Source organism: Asparagus officinalis, chromosome 5, assembly GCF_001876935.1.
Source record: "Asparagus officinalis chromosome 5, Aspof.V1, whole genome shotgun sequence".
Classification (NCBI taxonomy): Eukaryota; Viridiplantae; Streptophyta; class Magnoliopsida; order Asparagales; family Asparagaceae; genus Asparagus; species Asparagus officinalis.
In genome coordinates, this window is record NC_033798.1 from 7179650 (window position 1) to 7192183 (window position 12534).

The 12534-nt window shown below is 37.5% G+C and overlaps 1 non-coding gene and 1 pseudogene across 1 annotated transcript; one reads left to right on the forward strand and one right to left on the reverse strand.

Annotated features, from left to right (window-relative positions):
* On the reverse strand, window positions 3921–3992 carry TRNAH-GUG. The gene has a single exon. It is a non-coding gene; the product is annotated as a tRNA-His (tRNA).
* LOC109843782 overlaps window positions 11517–12534 on the forward strand; it is a 3187-nt pseudogene continuing 2169 nt past the window's right edge.

The window sequence follows — 12534 nt, forward strand, 5'->3', positions numbered from 1 at the left end:
CATCTCCTAATGGTCTTGATGAAGACTGGCCTCCGAGGTAGTTGTTCCAAATGTATTGGGCTACCTGTCTTGCGTCATCCTTGGAAGTGATAACGTAAGATCCGGCACCACCTCCAATCGAGAGGATCACCTTCACACCTGTTACGCACGCAAAGAGACAACTCTGTTTACTCTCAGAATAGCGGGTCTGTGAATACACATTTTGCATATCTGACAATAATGGGAAAAGTGAATCTAAGGTGACACCCTAGGCTCCCACCTAAGGACGCGGCCTAGAATCACATCATTTTCTAAATTTTTTTTTGCGATCTGCTCCGTTGAACTTGATCTACACGTTCTTAAACCTTTGTGTTCTGCTCCGTTGAACTTGATCTACACGTTCTTAAACCCAAACACACCAATTTTGGGGTGAACCCGTTGTGTTTTGACCATTCGTTGAGCCGTACAAAACACATCATTTTCTAAATTTTTTTTTGCGATCTGCTCCGTTGAACTTGATCTACACGTTCTTAAACCCAAACACACCAATTTTGGGGTGAACCCGTTGTGTTTTGACCATTCGTTGAGCCGTACAAAAAGTTCTATTCATTCGAAACCGTTAAAAGTGCAGCGAGTGGATAAATGGTCAAAACATGATGGGTTCACCCCAAAATTGGTGTGTTTGGGTTTAAAAACGTGCAGATCAAGTTCAACGGAGCGGATCGTAATTTTTTTTTAGAAAATGATGTGATTCTAGGTCGCGTCCTTAGGTGGGAGCCTAGGGTGTCACCTTAGATTCACTTTTCCCTATATATATCATACTCCCTTTAAAAGCACGAGTTCGGAAAATCTTTTTTAGACAAATATATCATTTTATAGTTTGAACTACCTTATCTATAATCAAATTCTAATTTTTAATGGTCAATATTACCCTTCACTATTTTAAATATTTTATTTATATCTTAATCTATCCTAATCATAATCATATCTTATCCTAATCCTATGTGAACCATGTTTAGCTTAACAATTTAAAAAAACTAATATTAATAAAATATATAAAACATAAAAAATGTTATTAGTTTGTTAAGATAAAGAAATTACAAGTAGATAACATATTATAATACATGAAGTATTGCAAAAAACCATAAAAAGTTTTAAAATTGCAGAAAAGACCCTGAAAAGTTCAAAATTATAAAACTCATCCAAATGTCTCAAAACTTAAAATTAAAAACATGAAATTAAAAAATTAACATCAGTTTGCAAAAAATTTAAATTTTACAGTTAACACATCAATGTCTCAAAAATTATAGAAACACCCTCAAAAGTTTAAATTACAGACAAGCACATTAAAATTCTAAAATTTTAAAACTTACAAACAACACAGATGAATTCAAGAGATTACCATGATACACCTAAAATTTTTGACATTTAAATTTAAATTTTTTAATTAACACCCTCAATATCTCAAAAATTATAGAAACACCTTCAAAAGTTCAAATTATAAAAAGCCACCCTAAAATTCTAAAATTTGTAAATAAAATAAGATGAATTCAAGATATTACCCTTAGACACCTAAAAAATTAAAATTTGCCAAAATTAACCTCAAAATTTTTAAAAAACTCCTTCAAAATTTAAAAATCGTAAAAAAAACTCTAAATTTTCAAAATTTTTAACTAGCACACATCAAATTCGTCGATTGGTAGACCGCTAAAATTTAATATTTTTCAAAATTAATCTATAGTTTTAATAATTGCAAAAGACACCCTTAAAATTTTAGAGTTATAAGAAATATACTAACATTTAAAAAATTACCACCAACACATGAAACATTACTAACATTTAAAAAATTACCATCAACACATGAAACATAGAATTTACAACTACCAAACTTAAAAGTAAATTTTTTTAAAAAATCTTTCAAAATTTTAAAAATTATAAATCACACCCTCAAAGTTCAAAACCACAAAAATGGGCTAAAATTTTAAAACTTGGCAAAGAAAAGTGTAATTGTTTGGTATTTTTCATATATATATATATTAAAATTTCTAATTTAGGGATTTACTATCCATTTTCAGCATCTAAGAATAGTCTAAGTTGATACTGGTAAACAAAAACAATAAGAATTGATTAAAAACATCCGGTTAATGGATAAAATTTTTAAAAATATTATAGATTAAAAATTATCGGCACTATATAAATTAAAGTAATTTCATATAATTTTAGTAATAAGTTGGGGTAGCCAAAATACATTCGTAACATTAATTGATAGATGTTTAAATCCATAGAAATGATAAAACACTATAATATTATACCTTAGCATTAATTGATTTTAATTTAGAAACTTTAATCTTTGACGTTAATAATATTTATAGGGTAAAAGAATACAAGGAATTACATATGGAGAAACTATTAGAATATTTAGAGATAACTTTAAAAGAATTGAGTTATTTCCATTGCAAATGGGAAAGTGATGGAAATAAATCTAAAATTCAGAAAACGTCAATGAATCACTTGAATTGGCATTAACATAAGACATATCTATTAATGAAGCACTGAATGAGTTACATTAAAAAATAATTTAATAACTTTATCCTAATCAAAGAAAAAATCTCCATGGAAGACATAAGAAAAATTAGTAAGTATTCATAAATTCCATACTGTGTTCTTCAAATTAAATATTAATATTATAATCTAAGAGAAATTGGTAATGAATAATGCAGGTATTTAGTTTAGATCTTTATGGAAAATGACAGGGATAGAGCAAAGGTAATATTATTGAAATAACAGAAATTCTTATTGGATGCACATCAGAAGAATTCATTTTAGAGGAAAATAAAGAGATAGCTTCTAATTTATTTAAGTAATAAATTAGGAACACAAAGAATTTTATATATATGAAATTAATATTTATTCTCATTGAAATAGAAAAAAAATCAAAGTCTATATTTTGAGCAGTTTGTGTTGAACATCATAAGTACATTTGACTTCTTTGTAAAGTTAAATGAGATGATAAAAAATTTAACGAACCTAGGAAAGATAATAGCATAAAAATACAAAATTAGCCTGATGTCACAATTGATGTAGATGATGAAGACAATACTCTAGAATTGTCCGAGAAATGATAAATGATAAACCTGAAGAAGGATTGATCTTAACTCAATAAAAAATAAAATAGAAGAAATAAAAACAATATTTTATGAATATTTTATAGAATAGTTTAATTATTTTGAGTGAAATTAGGAATCTTTAGAAGGGAGTTTCATGAATTTTTTTCAGTACTTTTATATTCTTATGTGGATGTTTTTATCATATAAAAGTATACTAGAGTTAGTATTAATCTTTAATTTATATTTTTTTATGAAGTCTATCAATGATTAGGAATAAACTTCATATTCTCTTTTGCATCGTTTTAACATACTTTAAATCAATCATTTTGCCATATTGGTTTTAAATATTCACATTCCTTGTATAACACTATTTTAATATTTTTTACTTTGCAATGCTATACTTTCTCAAATAAAGCTTAGTTTCATATCGGTCAAAAATAATATGAAAATTCAAATTATTTTTAAATTATATTTGTTTTTTGTCAATTCAAATATCAACATGAAAATTTAAATTGGGTGTATCCCATTTAAACAAACATAAAAAAAAATAATCGGGATGTAAGAGTTTAAAAAAAATGAGCACAAACTGCCAAAAATACTCATGGTATTAAATCACGTGCATTGCACGTGTGTAAAAACTAGTATATATATAAAAGGCACACGTACATACGTTATTGAAAAAATAGTTCTATATAATTAAAGATAAATGTTTGTTGCTTCAGTGAGGATCATTCATCACAAGGCACTGAGAGTAACATTCAATCATTCATTTGCAAAATAAGAAAGAATTGTAATTGTAAGTCAGAAAAAGAACATAAAATCAAAAAACTATTTTGTGGCTGCTGGGATTCGAGCCCAGGTCTTCACGGCCACAACGTGAAATTCTCACCACTAAACTACAGCCACATTGGTGCGAATGAATATTTCAATACGATTCTTATATGAACAATCAAGAGATTGAATCTTCTCCCCTTTAGTATTTGAAGTTTTCTTCCCTGGTTGCTTAAAACTAGAGCTGGTTGCTTAAAACAAGAGGGGGCAAAAGTTAAAGCAACAACTGAAAAAATGCTTTAAAATTGGCAGCATGTGTCGGATCACCCGATGCCGACACACAGTGGCGTAGCCAGGAATTTTTCTTACCCTGGGCGAGTTGGCGACGACGAGGATTTGGTCGGGGCGGTCGTCGGAGAGCTTGGGATTGGCGTCAATGTTCGAGCGGTCGAGGGCTTGCTCTGGGAGGCGAGGAGGGCGTCGGCAACGGAGAGGATTTGGTCGGGGCAGTCGTCGAAGTCTCGGAGAGCTTGGTATCGACGTCGAGGCTCGATCGGTCGAGCCGTCGAGGGCTAAAGGCTTGCTCGGCGAAGAGAGGGCTCAGAGCAGAGGCGTGGCTGACAATTTGGAGGCCCGGTTCTATGCAAGATGGACAGAGGAGCTGAGGCGGAGGGGAGGAGGACAAGGAGGCGATGGACGGTGAATGGGGAAGGTGGCGGAGGAAAGGGAGGAGGAGGCTTGGAGGGCGGTTGCTGTCGGCGGGGACGAGAGCTAGAGGTGGTTACGGGTCTGGATCTAAGAAGTGGAGCGGGGGAGTAGGATTGGAAGAGGAAGGCGAGGCGGCGATGCTGGCGGCGGGATGAGGATGTGGTGACGAGGGGAGAGGAGACATCAACAAACAGATAGCGGTCGCTAGTAAAATCACCCACTAAACAACTTTTCAAGAAATAACAAAAAACAGAAGGAAGGAGGCTTCACTTACTCAAACATCCCAATCTTCAACCAAAGCATCGATACAGTTATTTGTTAAAAAAATTAGGCGGAGCAGAGATTGGTACTAATAACTACTAATAAGACCATTAAGCATTAAGCTCTAAAATTCCACAAAAAAAAAGAGAATCTCGATCACATACATACCAGCAATTTCTTAACGAGCCCTAGACTCCCAGCGTGGGAAGCGAGGAACAGAGCGGAGACCTCAGTCCTGTACTCCTCGTACTCAACCATGACCTCATCGGAGACCTCCTCTCCGATCACGACCTCGGCCTTCCTCCCCTTGAAGCAGACGGCTCCGACGAAGTTCACGTCAACGGTGGGATCGACGAGGCACTCCGTTGTCGCCTTGAGATCGCTCTTGTGGGTCGCATCGACGAGCCGCTGGGAGACCTCGGACGGACTCATAGACTAGGGGTATTAAAAAAATTTCAATTTTCTTGCCCTGGGCAGCTGCCCAGGGCAAGGCCTTAATAGCTACGCCCCTGCCGACACATGTACGGTACGAGCTGACTGAGCTGACTACATGGACTCGGCCAAGATTATGCAATATACTATAACTAAGCGCATCGCCTACTGCATGAAGGTATGTAATTTTTGCTCTAAAACCTACAGTTATCATATTATCTCCACTTAAGATCCAAACTGACTTGACCGTCGGAGGAAACCCCCGAGAACCCAACTCCGACCCTCTTACACATTGTTTGTGTGGAGGATCAAATCTTCTGGTCAATAATCAGTCACCAACGAAGATTAAGGGACTCTAAACACTCTGTAACCTACCTAAAATCCTGCTGTTAAATGATAGAATCCTTAACCTTAAATTGAAGGGGGGAAACTTAAAGCAACAACCAAAGAAATACAGATTAGACTAAGTTATAAATTTACATATTACAAGTAACTTCATCTAGAATATCCTATACAAGTCGTTGAAAAGCATCAGATCTTTTTCCATGTAATACGAGTAACCAACGTAACTTAAGTTTTACGTCAAAAATATGGAAAAGCTTAATCAAAAGGAGCGTATTTTTTATTTAATTTTATTTTGTTTATTTATTTTTAGTAACAGGACAGAGTGCCAATAGAAAACAGAAGCAAAATGATGTAGAATATACATGAAGAGAAAGGAAGAGAAGCAAAATGAGAATATTTCATGCGTTTTATGTATGTAAAATACTTCAATAGAAAACAGAGAGCGGTATCAATGTATCTGTTAAAGTAAGAGAGAGAGAGAGAGAGTCTTGGGTAAATTTCCCTTGAATTGAATATTGAGTGTGCACATATATTTATACAAGTAGAGGAGTGTGAGGTTTGTTCTCCCAAGCAATGTGGGACTAAAACCCACTACAATACACTATTATCAACAGCCCCCTTCAAACTCATGTTGGATCAAACAAAGTGAGTTTGCGTACAAGAAACTGGAACCGATGAACAGGTAAGGCCTTTGTGAAGAAATCTGCAAGCTCGTCAGCGGATGAAACATGAGGAAGTAGAATTGTCTTGTCCTTGATAACTTGGTGACGGACAAAATGAGCGTCGATCTCAATATGTTTGGTCCTTTCATGAAATACTGGATTATTAGCAATCTGGATGGCACTCTTATTATCACAGTAGAGAGGAGTAGGAGTCGTAACAGAAATACCGAAATCACTGAGAAGGCGACGAAGATGAATAATCTCTTTAGCTGTTGTGGACATTGCACGATACTCTGCCTCAGTACTGGAAAGAGCAATAACATCTTGTTTCTTACTTCGCCAGGAAATAAGGGAATCACCAAGAAATATACAATAACCTGTGGTAGACTTTCTGGTAGTTGGATCACCAGCCCAATCAGCATCAGAATATGCACAAAGCTCTAACTTAGATGTAGCAGGAAACAAAAGTGAGCGAGTGCTAGTACCCCGGAGGTACCGAAGAATCCGTAATAAGACAGCATAGTGTACAGAACGTGGGGCACTAACAAATTGACTGACAATACCAACAGCATGAGAGATATCTGGTCGAGAGATGCACAAATAGACCAACTGACCAACAAGATGTCGATATCGGGTAGGATCAGATAGAGGCTCACCGTCAGTAGAGCAAAGTTTGACATTCTGCTGGAGTGGAGTATCGACAGTTGTATTATCAGTTAACTCAGCTTGATTTAGAATATCTGAGAGATACTTCTGTTGAGACAGTAATACACCCCGCGGGCCTTGAGAAATTTCTAGACCAAGGAAATACCGAAGAGATCCAAGATCCTTCATGTGGAACTTTTGTTGCAACTGAGATTTTGCGTATTGTATACCTATCATATCATCACCTGTAATGATCATATCATCTACATAGATGAGTAATAAAACCCTGCCACGCGATGTAGTGCGAACAAACAGAGAAGCATCTTGATGACTTTCTATAAAGCCCGCTTTGAGCACAACATCGCGAAAACACTCAAACCAAGCGCGGGGTGCCTGTTTGAGACCATAAACAGCACGACGAAGGAGACATACATGTCCCGGAGGAATATTTGACCCTGGAGGCGGTTGCATATATACGGTCTCTGATAAAGAGCCATGAAGAAAAGCATTTTTGACATCCATCTGGTATAAGGGCCAACGATGAGCAGCAGCGACCGCAAGGAGAGTACGCACAGTGGGCATCTGAGCAACAGGAGCAAAGGTCTCCTCATAATCAATACCTTGTTGCTGAGTAAAACCTCTAGCCACTAAACGAGCTTTTCGACGTTCAATGGTGCCATCAGGACGAAACTTGACCTTATAAACCCATTTACTGCCAACAAGAGAGATCCCAGGAGGACAGGGAACAATATCCCAGGTATGAGTTTGCTGAAATGCTTGAAATTCCTCAGCCATAGCTTGTCGCCACTCTGGAATTTGAACTGCCTCTTGGAAGGACTTTGGCTCAACAATAGTATGAATGGCAGCAAGAAAGTTATGAAAGATAGGTGAATAAGAAGTAACAGAAGCATACCGGGCAGGCATGACATGTGGGCGTTTGCCTCGACGAAGAGCAAGAGGAACCTCAGGCGGGGGAGATGCTGGCGCAGGTGCATGAAGATCAACAGTATTTTCTGGAGTGAGAGTTGTGTCCACAGGATATGGATTAGATGGTGTAAGAGAAGACTCAGGTGAGGAAGAGTCAACAGAAGGAGAGGGAGAGATGTCAGGGAGATCTCGAAAGGAAAATTGAGGTGAAGAAGTGGGTGATGCAGTGGACGGGGAAGCATGATCGGTAGAGTGGAGGAAATTAAAGTCATCAGAAGTAGAATAATATGGAGAATCCTCTTCGAACTGAACATGACGAGATATATGAACTCGACGAGTTGCGGGATCATAACAACGATAACCTCGATGTTCTGAACTAATTCCTAAATAAACACAAGAAACTGCTCTGGGAGACAATTTATCACGTTCGTGAGATGGCAGAAAAACAAAACATCGACAACCAAAAACGCGAACTAGATCATAACGGGGAGGATGAGTATAAACACGACTATAAGGAGTAGCACCGGAAAGAGAGCTAGATGGAGTGATATTAATGGCATGAGTCGCGGTGAGAATAGCCTCAGCCCAGAAACGACGAGGAACAGAGTAAGAAATGAGCATTGATCGGGCAGTATCGAGGATATGACGATGTTTGCGTTCAGCAACACCATTTTGCTCATGAGTGTAGGGACATGACTGTTGAAAGATAGTCCCATGAGAGGACATGATAGAGCGCATGGCAGAGGATAGGTACTCTTTGGCACAATCAGAACGAAAAACTTTAATACGAGATTGCCATTGAGTGAAAATCATAGCAGTGAAGGCTTGATAAGCAGTAAGTACGTCAGAGCGATTCTTAAGTAGGTAAACCCATGTAAAACGAGAGAAATCGTCGATAAAACTAACATAATATAAGTAGCCAGATGAAGAAGGCAAAGGAGCTGGCCCCCAAATATCAGAATGTACTAAATCAAATAAGGAAGTGGATACAGATGTACTCATTTTAAATGGTAAAGCAGTGAATTTAGCCAATTTGCAACCAGCACATGACTCAATACTAGAACTAGATGATACAGGACCAAGTACTCCAGACTGAATAAGACTCTCCAGCCTTTTATTACACACATGACCAAGTCGTCTATGCCATAAATTGGCAGGAAGCGAGGTAGAGGGTTTTGACGAACAAAGAGAAGCAACAAGAGAACGTGGACGTATGGACTCTGGAAGGTGAAGATATTCCAGAAAATACAGTTTGTGCCTCCTACGACCCGCCCCAACCGTCTTGCCCGTCTGTGGATCCTGCACAATACAAGTATCAGAAGAAAATGAGACAAACAGGCCCGCCATGCATAAAGAGCTAATAGAAATTAAATTCAAGCACAATTGTGGAGCCACATAGACGGGACCAAGTGTTAGACGACCAGATGGATCATTTTGTGGGGTAATAGAGCCATACTGAGTAATGGACAATGGTTGTCCAGCAGCTGTGTAGATAGGAGGAAGAGAGGATGAAGTAAAGACAGAGGATAAAAGTGAGGCATTACAAGTCATATGAAAGGAACAACCAGAGTCAAAAATCCAGAGATCATTCATACCAGAGACTGAAGGATTAGCTGAAGAACCAGCAAAATGCATACCAGAGAGTTGTGCGGCGGATGTAGAGGTGATATGTTGAAAAGCATCAAGTTGACGGCGAAGACTTTCAATAGCTTGAATAGTAGAGTCTGAAGTAGTAGAAGGTATAGCATTGGCCAACAATCCTGGTGTACGAGAGGGTTGAGACTGAGGGGGTCGCCGACCACGTCCAGTACCTGAGGAACGTAACTCAGGATGAAGCTTGAAGCATGTCTCAATGCGGTGTCCTTCCTTCTTACAATATTTGCAAGAGAGCTTAGATCGAGCCTGTGGAGAGGGAGCCTGTGGAGAAGTATAATTCATAACAGGAGCAGTGACAGGTACAGACAAAACAGTCTCGAGTGAAGAGGTAGGAGTGTCTGTTGACAAATTGAGTCGTGCTGTCTGCTGCCGGGTCTCATAAGCAGTGAGAGCTCCCATAACTGAGGCCAAAGTCGGAAATTGAGGCTGGTGAAGTAGTTGATCAGCCATAGTTGAATATTCAGGAAGGGACTGAAACAATTGATGCACCTCATGCCGTTCGTACCAGGCTAGCCAGTCTTCATATGTGGAATTACGTCCAGGAAGCATGGAGCGTAACTCTGTCCAAAAAGCTTGCATTTGTCCAAAATGGGACTGCAGAGATGAACTACCTTTGCGTTGTAGAGAAATGCGTTGCAGAAGATATGCCTCCCGTGCACCCGAGCACTCAGTGAAACGCTCAGTGAGACGAGTCCACATGGCCTGAGCAGAGGGAAGCGAGCCAATCTCGACAGTGAGACCAGAGCCAACACAGCGAGTGAGATAATCCATAACACGAAATTCCTGCAATTGCCACTCTGAACTCTCCTTGACATAGAGAGCACGAGCAGTCTGAAGATCGACATCACCACTGCCAGAGGCAATAGTACTGGATGAAGCAACAGTGCTGATGGACGGTGGAACTGGTCCCGTACTGGTGAGATGATCAAGCAAACCAGCGCCACGCAAGGCATTGGTGACAATGGTGGACCACCCTGCCCAGTCACTTTGATCATTGAGGGGCAAAGGTGGTTTGGGAATCTTCTCTGAAGGAGCCATAACAGCAATCTTGAGACGTTAAGATGTCGAGATGCTGTTACTAATGTCGTTCGTTTGAGGCCGAGAGACGGCTTGAAACGACGATGCCGTTAATTTGAGACCGAGAGACGGTCTTGAAACGACAATGCCGTTAAAATAGAACCCGAAGGTTAGAATGAAACCCGAAGGTTTAAAATAGAACCCGAAGGTTAGAATGAAACCCGAAGGTTTAAAATAGAACCCGAAGGTTAGAATGAAACCCGAAGGTTTAAAATAGAACCCGAAGGTTAAACGAGAACGCGAAACGCGTTAAGAGGCCGCAAAACGACAAGGCCAAAATATCTGGCAGATGAACGCCAAATAATTAAAAATAAAAATAAAACATTAAACGGCTGCAAAGCAATAAGGCCAAGATTTGGCAAAAGAACGCAAAAGCGTTAAAAATTTTATTGAAAGGGAAATAGCCCTAGCTCTGATACCATGTTAAAGTAAGAGAGAGAGAGAGAGAGTCTTGGGTAAATTTCCCTTGAATTGAATATTGAGTGTGCACATATATTTATACAAGTAGAGGAGTGTGAGGTTTGTTCTCCCAAGCAATGTGGGACTAAAACCCACTACAATACACTATTATCAACAGTATCATAGTAAAGAAGAGATGATGTGATATTATTATAGCCGAAAATCTTTTAAAAGAATTCTACCTTATCAATTTCTTATTGAAGAAATTCTTATGTTAGTCTGTTACAAATTCGTTGAGATTAAATATTTGAAATTTAGCATATTCTAAAGAATAATCGGGATATAACGAATTAGTTGTATTTGAAATAAATCATAACCGTCTAATTACCATCATATGACTATTATGATTGGAAAAAAAATAGTTTCTTCAAGATGACAGTGGAAAATATCCAAATAAGATTTTACGCCAAATCCCGATTAGTCTAACAAACTAGTTTATATATAGCGAGGAAATGTTTTCTTTATTTGTCATGTTTTTTTCCCAGAAACAAAGAGCAATCTTTTTGAGGAGGAGAAGCGGGGGGGGAAATTTTTTCACAGTAAGCCTTTCTATATTTTATTTTTCCATTATCTCATGATCTTATAAAGTTATTAATTCTGATGTTCTAGCATGTATATGAGTATTATTAGTGTAAGGCCACTAGTGAGTCTCTTTTACATTACATAATTCATTCTTTTTCTTTTTTTTACTTTACCATTTTCAAAAGATTGTTATTGTAGATGTCATGAGTAAGTTCTAAGAATTTCAAATAATTAAGAAGTTTTTATTGAACATGAAAGATGATTTTTTTTATAGAAATATATACTAAAAACTGTTTTTTTATTATATACAGATAGAGAGTGAAGCTAGAACAAGTGCAATGAAGTTGCCAATAATTTTCGCTATAATTTTGAGCTCAACGATAAAATGTAATGGCGGAATCACAAGTTCATTTCGTCGAAAACTCTACCCTTCAATGGACATGCCATTCGATAGCGATGTCTTTCGTTCTCCTCCAGGATTCAATGCACCAGAGCAAGTATGCACAATATTCTTTTTCGAAACATTGCATCATATTATTATTATTTTTCCATATTAATTTTTTTTATTTTTTTTCCCTTTCCAGGTTCATATTACACAAGGTGATCTTGTAGGAAAAAGTGTCATAGTTTCATGGGTAACCCCTAAAGAGCCAGGATCTAATGTTGTGATCTATGGAACTGGGGAGAATAAGCAAAAGTATAAAGCAAATGGCAAAGTTACTTCTTATAAATTCTACAATTATACTTCGGGTTATATTCATCATTGTCTTCTTAAAGGCTTGGAGGTATTTTTTTTCCTTTTTGCAAATATTTTACTTAGATTGGAAGGAGACTATTACACTGCAAAATATATTTTCTCAAATAATTTCCATATTATTATCTGACAAGAGCTGATTTTGATTTATATTCAGTACAACACAAAATATTTCTATGAGGTAGGAATTGGGAATTCAAGCCGTCAATTTTTCTTCTCTTCTCCTCCG